We start from the raw sequence: 19500 nt of genomic DNA on the forward strand, positions 1-19500 counted from the left end.
TCTAAATTCAAATACATCCATGGCTATGAAAACACACTGAGTGGTTTAGGGCCAATCATTCTTTCTCAGCATTACCTATCTCATTGGGGTGGTTGTGAGGATTAAATGAAGGCAGAAAAAAACATATTTAATACCTTGCTAGAACTGGCTGTCCGGTCCAATCATCTAGAGAGGCCCTGCTAAGAATACTCTGCCCCAAAAGTACATGAGGAAATCTTCTCTATGATAACTCCCATTTCCTGGAGCATAAGGTTGTCCATAAAGCATGATAAAAATAGTCAAGTTGGCATCCTGACAGTGCAATCAAGGTTGTGTCTTTTTTTTACATGTGAGTCACATGTATAATGGACATAAAAATCAGGTGGAACTTTTAACATGGCTGCCACCTTGATTTTTGAGAGTACATCATATGGACATCTCTGCTGGATCAGCTTCCTTTCATAGGTTTATATATTGTCTACCCTGTTAATATTCTAAAAAGAAGTAAGATCTGTGCTATTTCAGTGAGCCTTCAGCTCCAGATGATGGACTGCTGGATGGCACCAATGATAAGTATTGATTTGAAAGCTGTATTTTGTGGAATGTATCATCTTGTCTTTATATTTTCATGATTTTAATCCATTGGGTCTCTGTATAATACTTGTACCTCATGATGCCAATACATTCCAAGTTCAAGGAAATATAATCACTAAGATTCTCTAATAAACTTTGGTGAGAAATTATTTTGTAATCAGGAAAACAGTTTTACTCAACTTCTATAGGTTATGCTCCTTTGCAAGTATTTTTACCTATTTATTTCATATATATTACAGATCTTCCTTTCAAGCTCTCAAAAAACAATTCTTCTAACCATCCCCAACAATAAACCAGACATGATCTTTAGATTAAACACCTTTAACCAGTAATTTTTAGGAAGCAAGCAAATGAATCCATGTAATGGGAATCTGAAACGATAATGACTTTTTACCCGCCCAACTAAGGTATGACACAATCATGGCCTCCTAAAGCAAATCTGAATGAAGGCTGGCATATCTTTATTTGAAAAGTTCTTTGCTATTTTTGCACTGTTAGTGTTTTATAGAGTGGAAAGCAATTAGTTTTATAACAGGGGAATAGGTTCAAACCTTGTTTAAAAGTCAATGAGTGCCTAATTGTTCGGTTGCTTGGAAATACCACCCAATCATTGCTGTTTATGAATCTTGCCGTTTTGATGAAAGCCTACAATTTAGAACCTTTCCACCCCATGGACACCTTTTTCTACTGTTTCTTGCATCACAAAGAAATCTATTACAAACGTGCTGTATCTAATTATGAGTGAGTCTGCCGTCACAGCTGAAGTTGCAGAATTAGCAATACATTTTCAAGAATTTAAAAAAAAACCTCCAACTTTCTTAAACTGTTTTAAAAAGAATAGGATCATACATAGGGATATCTCCTGCAGAACAGCAACATATGTGAGAAATAAGAACTCGCAAAGACAATCAGACTTCTTCTCAAGTTAGAAGTTTAAGTGGGCCCTTCCATGTCATACAGCTTCATCACCATATCCAGTCCTCAGTCCCTCAAAAGCCTGGTGATTTTAAATTGTCATTAACCTCACAATTTCATCTAGCTGAAAATGTGAAAAATAATAAAGCAAAAAGAAAGGAATCAAGGCATTTCTGATCCATGGAGGAATGGATCATCCAGAGGTTCTGCAGAATTACCTCATTTTTTCAAAGAACTAGTTTTACCATAGGAGGTTGACTCAGCTCTCAAACATGGTTCTAATGAGAATAAGCAATTCCAAAGCTGATTTTAGTCTGGTACAAAGGTCCCATGTGGAAGTGTCCAGGATGAGATAAGGTGATTTGGCAGAGCAAAGTGATATGACCCTTCAAACTACAGATGGTATACATCAGGGGTCCCCAACCACCGGTCCATGGACCAGTATTGGTCCGTGGATCATTTGGGACGGGGCCGCCTACTTTGCTTTGGCGCCATCTTGTTCTGGCACATCTCACCGACACGCAGCTACAGGCTACTCAGGTGAGCGGCAGAAAAGGGAGCTGGGCAGCCACAGACCAGCCGTCTCTCTGTCTGATAGCCTCGGCCGAATCTCTGCCTCCCAGCGTGCTTGGTCCTCCGCCCACAGGCTTCCCCGGCCCCTTGCCAAGCAGGTTTTCCACCCCAGCCCAGCAGGGCCCTCGCTGCCTTCCCCTCGCCTGGCCGGCCGGGCTCCTTGGACAACCTGGCTGCCTCGTGCCGAGAAGCGCGCTGCCAGGCGGGGGCCGCGCGGCGCAGGGCAACACACCACCGCCTGGCCCTGGCGAGGGAAAGCAGCGGGCGCTCCCCGGGTGGCGGCCGTCTCTCTGTCTGACGGCCTCGGCCGAATCTCTGCCTCCCAGAGCGCTTGGATCCCACTAGAATGGGTGAAGACAAAATATTTGGGCTGTAGATATTTTGGAAGAAGGGGAATGTGTGGGGATGAGTGGGAAAGTGTAGCTATCTGTTTTTAAAGTGAAGAGCAGTGTTTCTCAATTTTAAGAAGTCCAGAATGCTGTCTGGGTAATTTTGGGAGTTGAAGTCCACATAATCTTAAAATTGCTGGAGTTGAAAACACTGGATAAGCAAAGGGTTTCTTTGCACTTACATATGTTTATGTATATAAACTATATATATATGACAAATCTTTAAAATATGTGGACTTGGACTCTCTGAATTCCCCACACACCTTACAATTGTTGAGATTGTGGAAAGCTGAAGACCATATAGGAGATCAAACCCATCCTAAATGTAAAATCTAAATTGCAGATTACTACCTTACAAAATGCTTTTGGAGAAAACATATATGTTGCCAAACATATATTTTTATTTGATCATGATCAACTGAATCATGATGACTTTATTGGAGTCTAGTCTTGCATTTATACACATTTTTAATAATCCTCCAACATTGGTTAATTTTGGTGAGTTGATAGTGTAATAGTAAATAAAATAAAAAATATAAATAAATAAATAAATAATAAATAAATAAATAAAAAACCCTAACCGGTCCTTGAAAAAGTGTTTCTGCGTGAAACTGGTCCCTGGTACAAAAAAGGTTGGGGACCACCGGTATACATGATTTTTTAATGTTCCCATTAAAGTTTTGAAACATTTTCTCCAAAGAAAACTATTATACAATGGAAAGAACTGGAATAGTATTGCTTGCTGTTTTTTCCTCAATCTCCATATCAAGGAGTGGAACAGCCTTATTTATTTAAAGAAGCATTTTTTTAAAAGTATTTTGCACTTGTAAACTAGAAGTGTATCAGTCCATCTTACCATCTGAAGATTTTATTATCTCCATTTATTTTATTCCACTTCATATTTAGAACCCTTTTAAGGCCTCTGTAATCTGCATGTCTAATATAATTGGTTTTATTTCCATTCTCTTCAGACCAAAATGTCAGTACAGAAAATTGGCCCACATCATGGAACAAATTTAAATGTAAGGGATTTTGTGGTTGCTCCATTGTATGACCAAACACACTTTCTGTCTACAAAGAGCTGTAGGAAAAAATAAACTTTTTTCTCACCAAAAAGCAATGTTCAATGGATTGGATTACAGTATGGATTTATAGCCCACAAATTGTACACAGCACCCTCTTGATACTTTGCACTGGGATAGCACCATTGTGGCCCACTGCAAATTGAGAGCAAATCTCGAGCTTCATTTATCTGGGAATTTTAAAACTGCAACATTTGAGGACAGCAAAACCATGCCATTTATTATCTTAAGCAGCAGAAATCTGATGGAAAAGTTATTTCTCAGCCCATGGAGAAATAAAGGAGGAATGGCAGCCAACAGGCAGGAAAATCAGATTGTCTTCTTCTTGACTTCATTCTCTCTATCAAACAAACAAAGAATTTTTTTTCTTTCTGTCATCCTCTCTTTCCTTCTATAGCTAAATGAAAAGAAAAGAAAAAGAAATAAAAAAACCAAATGGGCAACAAATAATTTTACCATTACCAGGTAATACACGTTAATTGCTCAGTTTATATACTCTGAATGACATACCATTAGAGACTGTGTATGCATTGTAACTAGAGCATTAATAAATTTAAAATGTGCCTATTAGAATGACAGCTTTGGAGGTGCAAAGGAATAACAGTTATCACTTGGCAGAAGCCGATCTCACCCCATCTGCCGAGACTTTGCATACATTTTCAGCTTCCTGAGCAATGATTAGGGCTGTCAGAACCTCTTTAACCTTCTAACTGCTGGTCCCAACTGGCCTTAATTAGAGACTAATGAATTCAGAAGATGCAGGCCGTGAGGAAAACTGCCTTGACAGTTTGTGTACAAATTAAGCCCCAATTACTTCATGCATCTTTTGCATTGCTGATACAAGTCTCTGTTATTATTTTTTGAATATGGTCATTTTAGCATAAACCGAAAACTTTGCTAATATATTTTGTCATTTTTATGGCTCATCATAAGGAAGAGGAAGAAAAAAAAACCACACACACACACACAAAAGAAATACCAGGAGGGTCATGAATATGTGAAATAAGCTACAGTAGATGATACAAGAAATTAATTTCCCTGTAGGGAATATCAGCAACTTTTTTCCCCTTCTTTCTTTGCTCCTTCCCTTCTTTTTATAAAGAAGACAAAAAAACACTGTCCAGATATTATTAGTGCTGATATTATTTGGGTGAATCAGGATAACAGCACAAGACCTAGGCTGAATCTTGCACTCTGAATATTTTTATTAGCACCGTAAACACTGTCATTAACACAGAAAACAAACAAAAGAGAAATTATACACAATGGGAAAAGAGGGTTGGCAGAAAACTTTTCCTCCTAGCTGCTACAGAAGGAGGCCTGTTGTTCAACCCCTCGTTCAGTGGCTGTGTTGAATAAAGGGCTCTCTCCCTAGAAGGCCTTTCCTCCCTCCCAAGTCATTTCCCCACTTGTACCCCATCATGGTGGAAACAGGTCACAACAGTATCTTTTTTTCCACTGCCATGTCCCTATTGCAATGATATCTGGTGTTGGAAAAAATATCCATCTGGTTCAGTTCCAAGCCAGGAGAAAGGCACTGGACAAAATGGAGACTGAAGGCTGATTGGAAAGAGGATCCATGTATTGATGAACAGAAGCATATGTTTGTGGTTCTGGTGCAGCTGACCACAAGGAGTTGAGAATGAGGGGTATTTATACCTTATCTTGGGCTTTGAACTTGAACTTCCTGTTCCTGTGCAAGAACATGTATCGTACATGTACAAAATCCTAGGAGTTTATCTAAGCTCCCAAGTTTGGTTGAAGTTTGGACTCTGATGAAATGTCTTTAGGAGATTGTGCAATGTAGTGAATTCTCTGCTAGTGGGCTAATCCTATTATGTCCTGTAGGGTTATGTCCTAATCCCATCATACTGGAGCTGAAGGTCTTTTGTTTTTTAGATAGGATGTCTCAGTCTTTCTTAATGGGCAAACTGCTGAGGGCTATTAAGAAAGGTGAGGGCTGTCGCTTTCTGTCTCCAATAGCATGTTTCTCCATTCCTCCTTTACAGAAATATAATATTCTGCCTTTTTAATATTTCTCAAAGTATTTCATTCTTCTAGAAGAAGGGTGGGTGCTAACTTTCTACACTGAGATAGCTTGGAACCTATGGAGTTGAAGGAAGGGAATCATGTTTTTTGAAATACAATCTCAGCCAGGGAGGATAGCATTTCTCTTGGCTTCTTTGAAATGCCAAAGAAGAGTTTCAGGGATGTCAATGCTTCTTTAAGGAGTAAGTTATCAATGCCATCTTGAAGGAGAAGGTGGTACACTGTAGCTTTTGGGGTTAATTTTATTATTGATTGATTCATGAAGCATCCCTGTATTTTTGGTTGTTACCCAATTTCCTTGAGTTGCCTCTGTACATTGTAAGTAACTGGACTTAGTTTTAGAAAAAAATAACTCTTTACTCTAGTGATTGATCTGTAGAAAAATAACACAATAATGATAACAAAAAGGAATGATAACAAAAAGCTTATCTCGGGAAGTATAGAAAGAGCAATAAACAACAAACAGGAAAAAGTGTCCACAGCCTCTTACAGTGAGCAAAGGCAAAAAGCAAAAGAAGACAACATTTAATGGGAAGAATAATGTGTTTGATTGTGCCGTAGATGACAGCACTGTAGTCAGAAAGACTTTACTTTTTTCAAAATAAAAATACAATGATTGCTAAAAAAAGGAAAAAAGGTTCCTGTTTTGCTGTGCTATAGGAGAAAAGAAAACAATTTATTAAGGAGCTTATCTACTTTACAAAATCCTTATAATTCAGCCTTGCAGAACTCATCAAAATGTAGAAACATTGGGCAGCAAACTCACTGTTTATTATAGACTGTTTTAAGTTTCATAAGTGCAAAGAAAAAGAATGAGAGTACATTGCAGTACATGTCTGAATACTATATATTTGGGGAAGAACTGAATAATACATTGAAAAATCAGTTTATGGAATTCTGAAAGAAAGCATTTGAAAAAGTATCTTAACAGAAGCAGATATAACATATAGGAAAATGTTTAGAATTGCTATCTCCATGCAAATTGTAACAACTGTAGTTATTCTATAGAACAGCAATTAGGAGTAGAAGCTCATAGAAATAAGCTTGCAGTATCATACATGCAAGGGATAACAAAATGAACTGTTTTGTTGTGGCAGAGGTTCATACAAACCAGCTTAGTGCAGATTTAAAGAAAAAATCTGCAGAAAATGTAATAAAAGAGTCTATTTAGAGAGGCTGTCACTTAGGAAAAGCAAACCATTTGTGAAAGCTAAACTAGTGAACAATTACTTAAAAGGAGCATGCTAATACATGCTACAGATGAAATATTTGATAATGAAAGTGAAGCAGATATGGCTAACATTATAATTTACAGCCTAAAAAGTGAAATGAGGCCAGCAGTATGGTTCACATTAGAAGTGAGGAAAACCATTTAAGTGCAAATGGATACTGGTTCACTTGTATTAGTTATTTCTACCTGAGCAGCATTTCAGAGATGATAAACTAAATCCATTAGAAAATTTAAAACATAGTGGACAAAAGAAGATTCCCACTGGAATACTACTGTAAAACTAAAATATACTGGTAATACCTAGCAAGGAATATATGCCTAGCCAGATATGTGGACTTCAAATCCCAGAATTCCATACTTAGCATACAGGGTATGGAATCTACCATTGGATAGGAAATCCATCAATATTCTACAGGCTACACATCATGCTTATTCATAACTTCAGATAAAAAGTATGCCCAAAGAGACTGGGAAATGCTAAGCCTGATCTAGGGTAGAGGTGTCAAACTCACATTGTCACAGCTGTATCATGTGATGTATCGGGACTTTTTTCCCCTTCGCTAAACCGGGTGTGGGTGTGACCAGCATGTGACACATTTGGCTGCAGGCCAGGAGTTTAACAGCTTTGTTAAACATTTCAACCATTGTACAGAAGGCATTTTAATTCATCACTGATCATCATCACAAATGAAGGCAAATATATGTGCTCTGGATAATGCTGGGTTGGTCACTGAGACCAGAGGTTTTGTCTTCTGATCTTTTGGACTCTTCCTGGAGCCCATCTTCCTACCAGCTACAACCATCAATCTTCAGTCCACTTAAAGGGATTCTGCTTAAAACAGCTGTTCAAATGCTGTGATTGTATTTTGTTGGCTTGAAGGACACAGATATAGAACAGAATTCAAAAGGACATACAACCATGCAGATGTAGATAGATTATCTCATCTACTTCTACAGGGTAAGCAGACTGAAAAATTCATGTCAGATGGGATTTCCTCTGATAATATTTTTCCTCCCAAAGATAGAGAGTCTTCTCATCATGCCTGAGATGATTCAAGAGAGAGACTAGGAAAGACTCGACACTTTATCAGATATTCATAGCAACACATAATTACTTGAATACATGGCAAAAAAGCTTAGGAAATTTATTTGGCATTGTAAGAAACGTACACTTGAGAATGATGTGTTATATGTATTATGTGAAGACTGGGAGTTTTGATACAATCCAGACTGAGTATTAGTGCTAGAGGAACTACATGCTGGACATCTTGGAATAATAAAGATAAAGGTACTAGGTCACCATTTTGCTTGGTGGCCAGGAATGGACCAACCTATTCCAAGCTTGTGATGAGTTGTTTAGGTTGGAGGTAGATTTGAAGAGTATACAGTATAAATTGGCCAAATAGCCTAATTCATTCAAATCACCACCTCTGAATTTTAGTAATTCATGTAGTAAAACAAACTATGTCTCAAATTCAGTCTCTGATATATCCCAATCAGAGGCTACCTATTTGCATCCATCAAAGAAAGGGACTGAATTACTTGGCATTACACTCACAGCTTTCCTGGTTAAACATTTAAACTGAACAGCGGGAGACCTAATGGATTCAGAACATTTCTGTTCTGTCCAGCAACCTAAAACTAATAAGGATACCAGTGCATGCAAAATAGATGTTTGTTCAGGTAAGATTATCAACCTTTATGCCAACCAAAACCAAGCATTTAATAGTGAGTGCCATACCATGTGCACTAATTAAACAGGTGGCAAGAAAGTAGGGGCAGGCAGGCACAACACAGGTTATGTAGACAGTAAACACAGTGTCAGACATGAAGATCTCAAGTGCTTATATACAAATGCACAAAATCTGGGGAACAAACAGGGTGAACTTGAACTATGAATACATGAAGGTAAATATGATATAGTTGGAATAACAGAAACTTGGTGGGATGAAACCCATGACTGGAACATACTGATAGAAGGATACAAACTATTCAAAACAAAAACAAAAAACAGACCCCATAAAAGAGGAGGTGGAGTTGCACTGTATGTAAAGGACCACTATATTGCTACAGAAATGCATGAAACCAAAGATGAAAACTTCCTAGAATGCATATGGGTCAATATAAAATAAAAAAGAATGACATGGCCATAGGTGTATATTACAGGCCACCCAATCAAGCAGAAAATAGAGATGTCCTTTTTGCCAGCCAATTAACAAACATATGCAGGAAACACACAGCACTAGTAATGGGAGACTTCAATTATCCTGATATCAATTGGAAAACTAATTCTGCACCAAGTGAGAAATCAAATAAGTTCCTAACCAACCTAACTGACAACTTTGTTGTCCAAAAGGTAGAGGGTGAAGCTAGAGGGACAGCCATACTGGACTTAATTCTTACAAACAGAGAAGAAGTGATCGAGGGAGTTGAAACTGTAGGAACCTTGGGTGAGAGTGACAATATCATATTAGAATTCAACATAACACAAACACAAGCAACAGAACATAATGACACCAGAGTCTTGGATTTTAAAAGAGCTGATTTCAATAAACTAGTTCATTTGACACTTTTGTTGTTGGCAGCAATTCAAAGGAGAGAAAGGTGGGTACTTATCTCAAGGGACTGTTTAGGACTCATTACAGGCTGGGAATTAACATAATTCCCAGCGATGAAATAAAACAAGAGTTGATTTAACTAAGCGTGTGCTTAATTACGGTCTCGGAAGTCTTAGTTAGAACAGTTATACATTTTAGAACAACTGACCCAACTCCAGAGTGGAGAATCATCCTTCTGTTAGTTTGGTTCCAATGAAGCCTCTGTGGAAATAGGATGTATTTATTATATCTGTTCACAGAATACTCTGCTCCAACTCTGTATAGGTATGTAGGAGTTACGTTTCTAACTTTATCCAGAAATAATATATTTTATTAAGGAAACATAAGAGCTGCAGTGGCACAGTGGTTAGAATGCAGCACAACAGGATACTTCAGTTGATCACCGGCTGCCAGCAGTTTGGCAGTTCGGGTCTTACTGGCTCAATGTTGACTCAGCCTTCCATCCTTCCAAGGTGCGGGGTCCTAAAATGAGGACCCAGATTATTGGGGGCAATATGCTGATTCTGTATACTACTTAGAGAGGGCTGTAAAGCACTGTGAAGTGATATATAAGTCTAAGTGCTATTGCTATAATCAAACAAACAAACCAAAACATATCTTATTTAAGGATTGAGTATCTTACATTCAGGCTATTTCTATATTTAAAAAATCATAATTAAAAAAAAAGTTAAGGGAAAGGAGTGGAGTGAAACTTCCTTTACAACATTACAAGTATGAAAAACAATTTAAGGGCAAATGCCATTATTACTGTATTTCATCACCTGTAGACTTTATGACAGATTTTCTTAAAAAATAATAATAATTTGTTAAACTTTTTAAAAAACACACATAATGAAGTACCTTCCTGCTCTATTTACAAGATGTTAAATAAGTTTCAGGTATCACCTTTCCTTTCTTAAATGTAGATATTTTTAGTGTTTTCCTAAGGTTTCACAAATTTACACAAGAAATATTAGAACATATCCAAATTTTCATTTTCCTTAAGAGCAGAGGTGGAGTGGAAAAGTTGATGAAATTGGAAAGATAGACATACCATGTTTCTCCAATAATATGGCCTCCACCAATAGGAATGCCCAGCGTGATTTCTAGGCATGAGGTGAAATTAAGCCAAAATTTAGGCCTATTTAAACATGCTTTCCCCCGCCATTTCTCACATCGTTCGTTAGAACTACACAAGGTGAAGAGAAATAGGCAGGGGAAGGACAGGGGGGATGGGGAGAAAACTTGCCTTTAGGACTGCCCTGCAGGTAGCCTAGGCTAGAATACCCTGATAGCCGATAGAAGCTCCCTGAAGGCAGAGTCCCCAGCTGCTTCAGGGCATGGCGTGGCTACCCGTGTCCCCTCGTTTTTAGGCAGTCTTGTTCGGGTGATGGAAGCTCCCCAAATGCAGTCACCAGCCACTTCAATTGGCCGGTAGAAGCGGCCTCGGGGCGAGCGCGCACACACACACACTCCCCTCACTGTGAGGCCATTTCTTTCGGCAGACAAAAGCTCCCTTGAAGGCAGAGTCCCCAGCCACTTCAGGGCATGGCAGGGCTGCCCGTGTCCCCTTGTCTTTAGGCAGTCTCTTTCGGGTGATGGAAGCATCCCGAATGCAGTCACCAGCCACTTCGATCGGCTGGTAGAAGCAGCCTTGGGGCGAGCGCACACATACACTCCCCTCACCGCGAGGCCGCTTCTACCGGCCAATTGAAGTGGCTGGTGACTGCATTTGGGATGCTTCCATCACCCGAAAGAGACTGCCTAAAGACGCTTGTGTTGTGGAACCTGAATAGATGAGCCAACTACTGTTAGTGGTAAGTCAGAGAACATTATGTGGTCCATTGCTATAGATGTCATATTTTAGTTAATTAAATGATAATTAATGCCTTGCATTCAAGCCCATCTTTGTGCTTGTAATGTCACAAATGACCTCTTGTCTCGTGCCTGATCTTTTCTTGCACTTCTGTCACATGCATCTTATCCAACTATTTTTAAACATCCTTAATGATGATGACTCACCTGCTTCAGCATTGTGTCAGTTCCCCTGCCTAATTGCCCTGATCATTAAGCACTGATTTTTTAGTTTACCTAGAGATTTTTTTAAGTGTTTCATTTTAATATGACTGATATGCATAAGTTATAATCATACTCCCAAACAATTTAGTTTGATTGCCATTGTTCTTTCCTAAAGCCAAATTAACAAAAGTTTAATTACTATTATGACTATAATATTAATTACTATCTGTGAAAAAGCTACTGTTTGTCCAGTTCAGAGGTGGTATTCAGCAGGTTCTGACCAGTTCTGGAGAACCGGTAGCAGAAATTTTGAGTAGTTTGGAGAACTGACAAATACCACCTCTGACTGGAGATTTTACAGTATCCTTCCTCTGCCACGTCCACCAAGCCATGCTAACAGAACCGGTAGTAAAAAAAATGGAATTCCATCACTGGTCCAGTTGATAATGTACTAACTTGCATGCAGAACCAGACACATTCAGCAATCAAAGCAATCACAGCAATCATTACTGATCATAGTGTCATAAAACCTGTTCCAATTTCCAAGCATGTAATGAAAATATTAAGAATCTGTTTCCCAGGCTTCTTATATGGACAAACATCACATGCAATAAAACACAGTTGGGAAGGCTGATTTCACTAAAGACCATTGCTTTTATGTTGAAAAGAGATCAACATATGATATCTCGCTTTGAGATGGAAAAAAAAATGAAAATAAAGTTATTCCACAATTAAAGAATGTCTTGTATTTGTGGGCAACCACCAAGATCTTTCTCAGTGATAAAACCCCAAGTACAGAATGTCTTTCTCACAGAAGTTTGCTGTTGCTTGCCTTGATATTATTTTGGAACCAGAGGAAGACCACTCCAGAGCATTCATAATGTGGATCAGAAACATTCAGATGGGTTTTGAAATTGAAACCCTAAGCCTTTTTATGTTTGCTCCACACATGGGATACATGTTTGCAACAAATAGACAGTGCGGCTGGGATACTAAAGGTGAAGGTAAAGGCTTCTCCTGTCCAGTCATGTCTGACTCTAGGGGGTGGTGCTCATCTCTGTTTCTTACCTGAGGGAACCAGCATTGTCTGAAGACACTTCTGTGGTCATGTGGCCAGCATGACTATAAGCTGAGGCATACAGAATGCTGTTACTTTCTCATCAAAATGGTACCTATTTAACTACCCACGCATGCTTTCAAGCTGCTAAGTTGGCAAGAGCTGAGATAAGTAACGAGAGCTCACACCCTCGCACAGTGCTCGGGATCTTGAACCTGGGCTGTCAGCTTTCCAGCTGACAAGCTCGGCAGGGTCTATGACAATTTGCCATGGCCAACTCTCCATGGCCAACTTGCCACAGAACAACTCACTGTAGGACAACACACCATGGCCATCTCACCACAGGACAAGAATTACACTAATATCAAAGAAATGGTGGGATAGAATCATTAAAGAAAGAATGCAAAAGGAGGGACAGAATAAAATGTGAATAGCAAAAATTAAAATAACTTTTATTTATTTTAAATAATTAAATAGAATTGTTAAATTGTCCCACAATGAGTTGCTCATGGTGAATTGGCTGTGGTAAGTTGTCCCATTCCCATTCAGTATCTTTAACTGCTAAGTCATAGTGCCCTGGGTATACTAATTTTACTTTTTGACCCATCTTGTGGACACTGCTGGACCTCTCTTTTCCAGAAGTTTGAACTGTTCCGTTTCCAATCAGTTGTACAAATGTCACTTCTGTCTCTTTTATTAGTGAACAATTTTATTGTATACATTTCACATTTGGCTTTACTTTTGAAAAATGCCTTGAAAACAGGGGTGGGATTCAAATTTTTTAACAAGTGGTTCTGGCTTAGTTGGTGGGTGTGGCTTGGTGGTCATGTGACTGGTTGGGTGTGGCCAACTCAACATCATTCACATCGAGACATGTATCTCCTCACCTGGCCTCTTGTGACTGTGGGGATGCTGCAACAGTCGTAAGTATGAAAAACGGTCATAAGTCACTTTTTTCAGTGCCATTGTAACTGTGAATGATCATTCCACACAAGCAAAGAACCAACAAAGGAGGGAAAAAAAAACTCCAGAAAAGTTCCAGAGACAGGAAATCTAGACCTGCTAAGAATGTAATAAGGGTTAATGGAGAGGCAGTTTCTGTAAGCAACACCAGAATGTTTCTTTCCTGCCTTCCTTACAGGATTAGGCCAGTAATTTCTTCTAACAACCGGTTCTCCGAAATGCTTAGAATGTTAACAACTGGTTCTAGAGAATAGGTGCGAACCGGTAGAATCCCACCCCTGCTTGAAAACATATCAAGAGGCAAAGAAATGTTCAACATGAATGAATAAAATATATGTTACATGATTTCATCTAGGCTATATTTTCCATAGGTCTTACTTCAGAGTCAGATATTTAGCTGAGGATGATCTGTTCTTTCATATGATCATCTTAAGTATGACAAAGGCATTTCTAGAATGACTATTAAAAATTCTGCAGCATATCATAGCAGTTAGACTTATATACTGCTTCACAGCCCTCTCTAACCAGTTTATAGAGTCAGCATATTGCCCCCAACAATCTGTGTCCTCATTTTACTGACCTTGGAAGAATGGAAGGCTGAAATTACAGCATGCAGCAGCATTGAGTATTATATTGGCCTTAGTAAAATGATTTTTTTAAGAAATAACTATTGTTCTGAATATCCATTTTATTTCAATAGCATACGTTGCTTTTTGTTCCTGCAGTTGCTGCTTTGGCAAAGATTTTTAAAATATCTTTTTTTTCTTTATTCTGTGGTGATTTTGCATATCAGTATGCATAAGAGCAACATGTTAGCATGGCCTATAAATATATTTATAGAGCTCCTTATATATAAAAGTTTATATATATATATATATATATATATATATATAATGTATTTATAGAGCTCTTTATATATAAAGGTTTTCTATATACATTCAATTTGTAGTAGTTTAACATACCTATAAAAATGATATACTACCCAGAAAATGTATTGGAGCAATTGTAAATTCTGGTGATTTGTGTCTATGTGGTCAGATATATAAAGACAGTTTTCTGATCTGCATAATCTTTGAAGGTTATTGAAATGTCTATATATTGTTTCTAGCATATCCATGCCAGGAGTATGGCTTATGCAAACCTGTTCAATTGTCTATGTCCTTTCCCTACTGCTATCATCCTTGAACCTACTGAAAATTATAGCTGCATAAAATTTGATGTCCCCACTGTTAGTTACTCTCCTTTGCAAGTAGTCACCTAATTTTTCTCAAATGTTATAGATTGTTAATGGATGGCAAAATCTAAGAGTCTATAGATTTGGAGACCATCTTTAGATTATGTGTCAGAATAATAGGGAAAATACTGTGTCTTGGACATGGGAATAGTTGAAAGAAGCTTGCCTATGCTTCCCCTGGTAATTCATGATAAGATCTGAACCAAGGAATACATGATTTTGAACTCAGTGTTCAAAGATGAACCTATATGGTATAATGGGAAATGGAGAGAAGAGGCATATTATATATACTGTACAAAATAAGGCAGGTTTTTCCTTAAATCACACCAATCCTCTTATCAAAACTACTGTTAATCATCTCAATGATAGCATTTTAATGTGGGGGCAATTTTTTTAGGAGTTTAGAGAGAGCCTTAGATTATTATTTTAACTCAAATCAGAAAGGGGGATAAATAATGAAAGATTATAACCCAATATAAATTGGTGAATTTTTATTTGAATTATATGTCTGTTAAACACCACAAATATGATTAATAATATTTTATTTGTAGTTAAAAGAGGGATATTCAGAATATGGAGATTGACACAAAAATAAGATATTGAACTGGTGAATAATCAAAGAATGAATGATTACAATTTAACAAAATATGTGTATCAATACTAAGATTGTCAACTGTATTAAATATGAAGAATATTGACATATTTGTTCTAAAGTGTAAGACACTCTGGTGCCATTCACACAATGATATGTTTGTAAAAAAAATTTTTTTTAAGTATATATAAAAAAATATTATTTTAACTCATTGTCATGTAGACTCTCATCTTTAGCAATTCGGTGAAGGTGTTGGGATAAGAGACTGACATGTTGGCCAGTCTCTTACCCTAAGAATGTATGAATGAGTTTTGCTAGTTAGGTTTGCCATCTGATCTGGCCTAGTAAGCTACCAATTTTATAAAAATGAGCCAAAAGAAGTCCTGTATTTTAGTTGCAGCTCTAGTCTTATAGAGTACCCTCCTCTTAGAATTAAAGCTTATTCCATTTCTCTTATTATTGTGGAAGTTGCTTAAGACACAACCTTTTGAAGAGTGGTTAGTTGGTTGTCACCATCTTTATCCTTATTTTAGCTTATAAATTATCTATTTTTTGTTATTTTACACTTGAATTCTGATTTTGTCCTCTAACTACTTTTACGGCTACTAGTTCTCTAAAGAGCTAATAGCTGATTTGGCAATTGATAAGAGGAATGATTACCCTGATCCACCTCCATAAGGTGCTCAGGCACAGCAAGTGACTACATGAGTCGTCTTGATTTAATACAAATGAGTTCCATATGTCCTCTTATATATGCCCAGAAGCTACTCATTGGGTGAAACAAGACAAGGCAGCCACTTTGCGGATAGTTTTAGAAAGAGTTACTGTTATGCTTTGCAAAGTTGCTTTAAACAGTAGTTTGATGAGAGCAGAGCAGTGAGCAGAGCAAAGCATAGCAGAGCAGCAAATTTCTTGTAATTTACATGTCATTAGAGAAGAGCACTAAATTAATCCTTTATATTTCTACAGTAAATTCCACCATGTTCAAGAGAGGACATCATATTTCTTTACAAACTATCTGCCTGAAATTTAACATTAGGGCTCTCTACTCTATAAGCTATTGTCATACAAATTGTATTGCATTCTGTAGCTTTAAAAAGATGCTGACACATTTAAAATTTGTCTTAAAAGAATTAATCTGAAAGGTTAGTCTAACTTTCCTGTTAATTTTGTCTTATTCCAAACAATAAAAAGTTGAAACAATTTTTTTTCTTATACAAGAAAAATATATAATCTCTAAGATTATTTTTAAAAATCCTTTAGTTTTACTCTATATCCAAATGTTAAGTCAGAGAGAGCTATTTCTGGAACAAGACTGAGTCTGGAGATTTATACAGCCATGAATTTGGCCCCCAAACCAGATTGTGTCGTCTCTACACACTCAGCTGCAGGGAGTCACTTCCAGAAATTGTAGCATGGATTCTTTTCTTCCTTGATGGAAATAAAACTGGCTGAAAGCTTCAAATCTCTTCTTTATTTTCAAGCTTTAACATTCCATCTGGTAAAACCATTCAGTTAATCTATCCCACCAGGCCAGCTCGAAAGAGGAGAAAAGGATTAATAAACAGCAAATTAGAGATCATGCAGTCGTTAGTATGCCTCCTCTCCTATGTAAAACATTTATACTTAACAGGTCTGTGTGACCACAGAGTATCTTAAAAAGCAAAAGAAAACCCCAACATACTCTACATATGAAAATTTAAAACCTCATTGATAACTCCATCTGGCATACCCCTAATTATGAATCCTGTAGTGACCTAATATTCCCATCAGAAGAAATACAGTAAATATGGAAAAGGAGTATGATTATTAATTTCATTTCTGTTTGTTTCTTGAAAGAGGTATTTCTACCTTTTTTTTAATAAAAAAAGTCATATCTTGTAAAACAGAAAATGATTTTTTTTATTTTAAGCATTCTGTTCTGATATGATTTTAGAAGTTTGATTTTAAGACATAACTGATCTTAATTTAAATTTTCCATCTGTTAATAAGTACATATTTAGTGGATAATCCTTTTTAAAAAAAAAAAAAACCACCTTACTGGACCTACTTTATAAATTAATTAATCTATTAATTGTGTCTAAAATCACAAGAAGCTGTGATTGAATGATCAATCATTATCTTAGCCATGCCAATAGTTTATGAACAGTTCAGCCTTTGATTGCTGCTTTGATATGTGAGAATGCACCAGATTAAATTCTACTTGCCAGATAGCTATTACAAGAACAATCATGCCTCACCAAAATGAGTTATCTCCCTTCTGATGACATGATCCCAATATCTAAGGGACTGCCACAAGGAAGAGGCGGTCAACATATTATCCAAAGTACCTGAAGGCAGGAGAAGAAGCAATGGCTGGAAAGTAACCAAGGAGAAAAGCAAGCTAGAACTAAGCAGAAATCTAACAATTTGAGTACAATTAACCAGTGGAACAACTTGCCTTCAAAGTTGTGGGTGCTCCATCAGTCTAAATGTTTAAGAAGAGACTGGACAGCTGCTTGTCTGGAATGGGATAGGGCTCCTGCTTGTTCAGGGGGTTGAACTAAAAAAAAACCCATGATCCCTTCCAATTCTCTTATTCTATTATTCTGATGCAGAGACACAAGGAGCTTATCATATGACACATATTATTTTTTATTGTCATTTCATTTTACTCTCCTTAGTGTCAACTTTTGATGGGATAGCATGTGGCCTTGGGCACATGGTAGTGTAAAGAGATGTGGCCATCTTCTTCCCTTGACATGTAGGGAGGGCATATTGGAAAGCATCTCATTGAGTACCCTTTAGCTTTACAGGGACAAAGAAACTATCCAGGAGATGACATCAGTGGATGATGTAAAATGTAACCTAGTTTGATCTAGACCCGCATATGGATTGTAACTAGGATAGGCAGCTCAATTGAACTACATCAGTTTGTTGAACATCTCCAAGCAATCAATACTATATAAATACTATATAGTATGAGTGGTAGTTTTTTCATTTATAGTGCATTCTCACTGTTTGAATTCCTTCTAGCCATACTTTGACACCACTCTAAACACATCCAGCTGTGTGGCTTCCTACTTTCCTGTACCCACTCTTCTTGGTTAGGAAGTTGGACCACTTAGCCTTCCTGGGTGCTGAAGTATTTCCCATACTTTACTCCATACATATGATTTCTCATTAAGAGCTGCATTAGCAAAGATTGGGATCTTTAAATTCTAAGAAAAAGAGAAAAAGCAAACAAGCCAAGAATTCTTTAGCCAAAATGATGCCACATTTCAGTGATACTTCTTGTAAAAACTGACAAGAGTAGGCTAGTATTGGAGCATCAGATATAACTCAAGTTTGAAAGAGTTTCCAGAATTAGTTCCAAGGTCAAAAGGTAAAGCTTCAGAAAGTCAAAATAGATACAGCTTGAAAATTATAGCTTGTCAGATACTTATTGCTCAGCAGTTGCTATAGGACAATTTTCTGGAACTGAACCTTCAGTTAGTGATCTCTGAATGCTGATGGAGCATCACCTCATTTCTTGAATTAGTTGAGAGATCTTCTATATATTAATGGCCTGAGTCTGAGCTTTCGTCTCTGTTGCTCCTGGAATACTGTTCAAGGCCACGAAAACCCCATCTGGTGGTTTAAGCTGAGCTTCAGATAAGGAGATTTCTAGGAAAAAATACGTTAATAAAGGCCAAATAAAAAGCACACATGCCAAATCTTATTTCTGGACATTCAGGGGAGAGGGGAAAGTTATTTCCTTATTATTGTTGTATTATTTAGAACTATCTCCAACTATTTACAAAAATAGTTTAATTTGAAAATATTAGCAGTAACCTTCTCTCAAAGTTACAGCTTCATGAATGCCATGTATCTCTCTCTTCCTCTCCCTCCCTCCCTCCTTTAAATAAACAAGGGAATTGCAATTAAATCATATATCTAGTAGCATGTACTTGTAACAAAAATGCACTTCTGCCTCTTAACTTTGTTTCTTTCCCATTTGTTTCAGGGACTTGATTGATTCTAGCAATATCCCAGGGCTCTTTTAAAACAGGATTTTGTATTTATTCTTTCCATCCCACTGGATCCACCTATACAAACCTTATTTCCACCACCCTCACCCACTCCTATCTACATAAATCTTGCCATTCCCAGGTGGTGGGTTTACTTTTTCTGGAAAATTACAATTCTACTCCAGGTTGAAGTTTCATCTTTGAGTCCAGGTTCTTATATCCCAGCATCACCCTGGT

The sequence above is a fragment of the Pseudonaja textilis genome, chromosome 1, assembly GCF_049901715.1.
Source record: "Pseudonaja textilis isolate UNSWEBS1 chromosome 1, rPseTex1.2, whole genome shotgun sequence".
Classification (NCBI taxonomy): domain Eukaryota; kingdom Metazoa; phylum Chordata; class Lepidosauria; order Squamata; family Elapidae; genus Pseudonaja; species Pseudonaja textilis.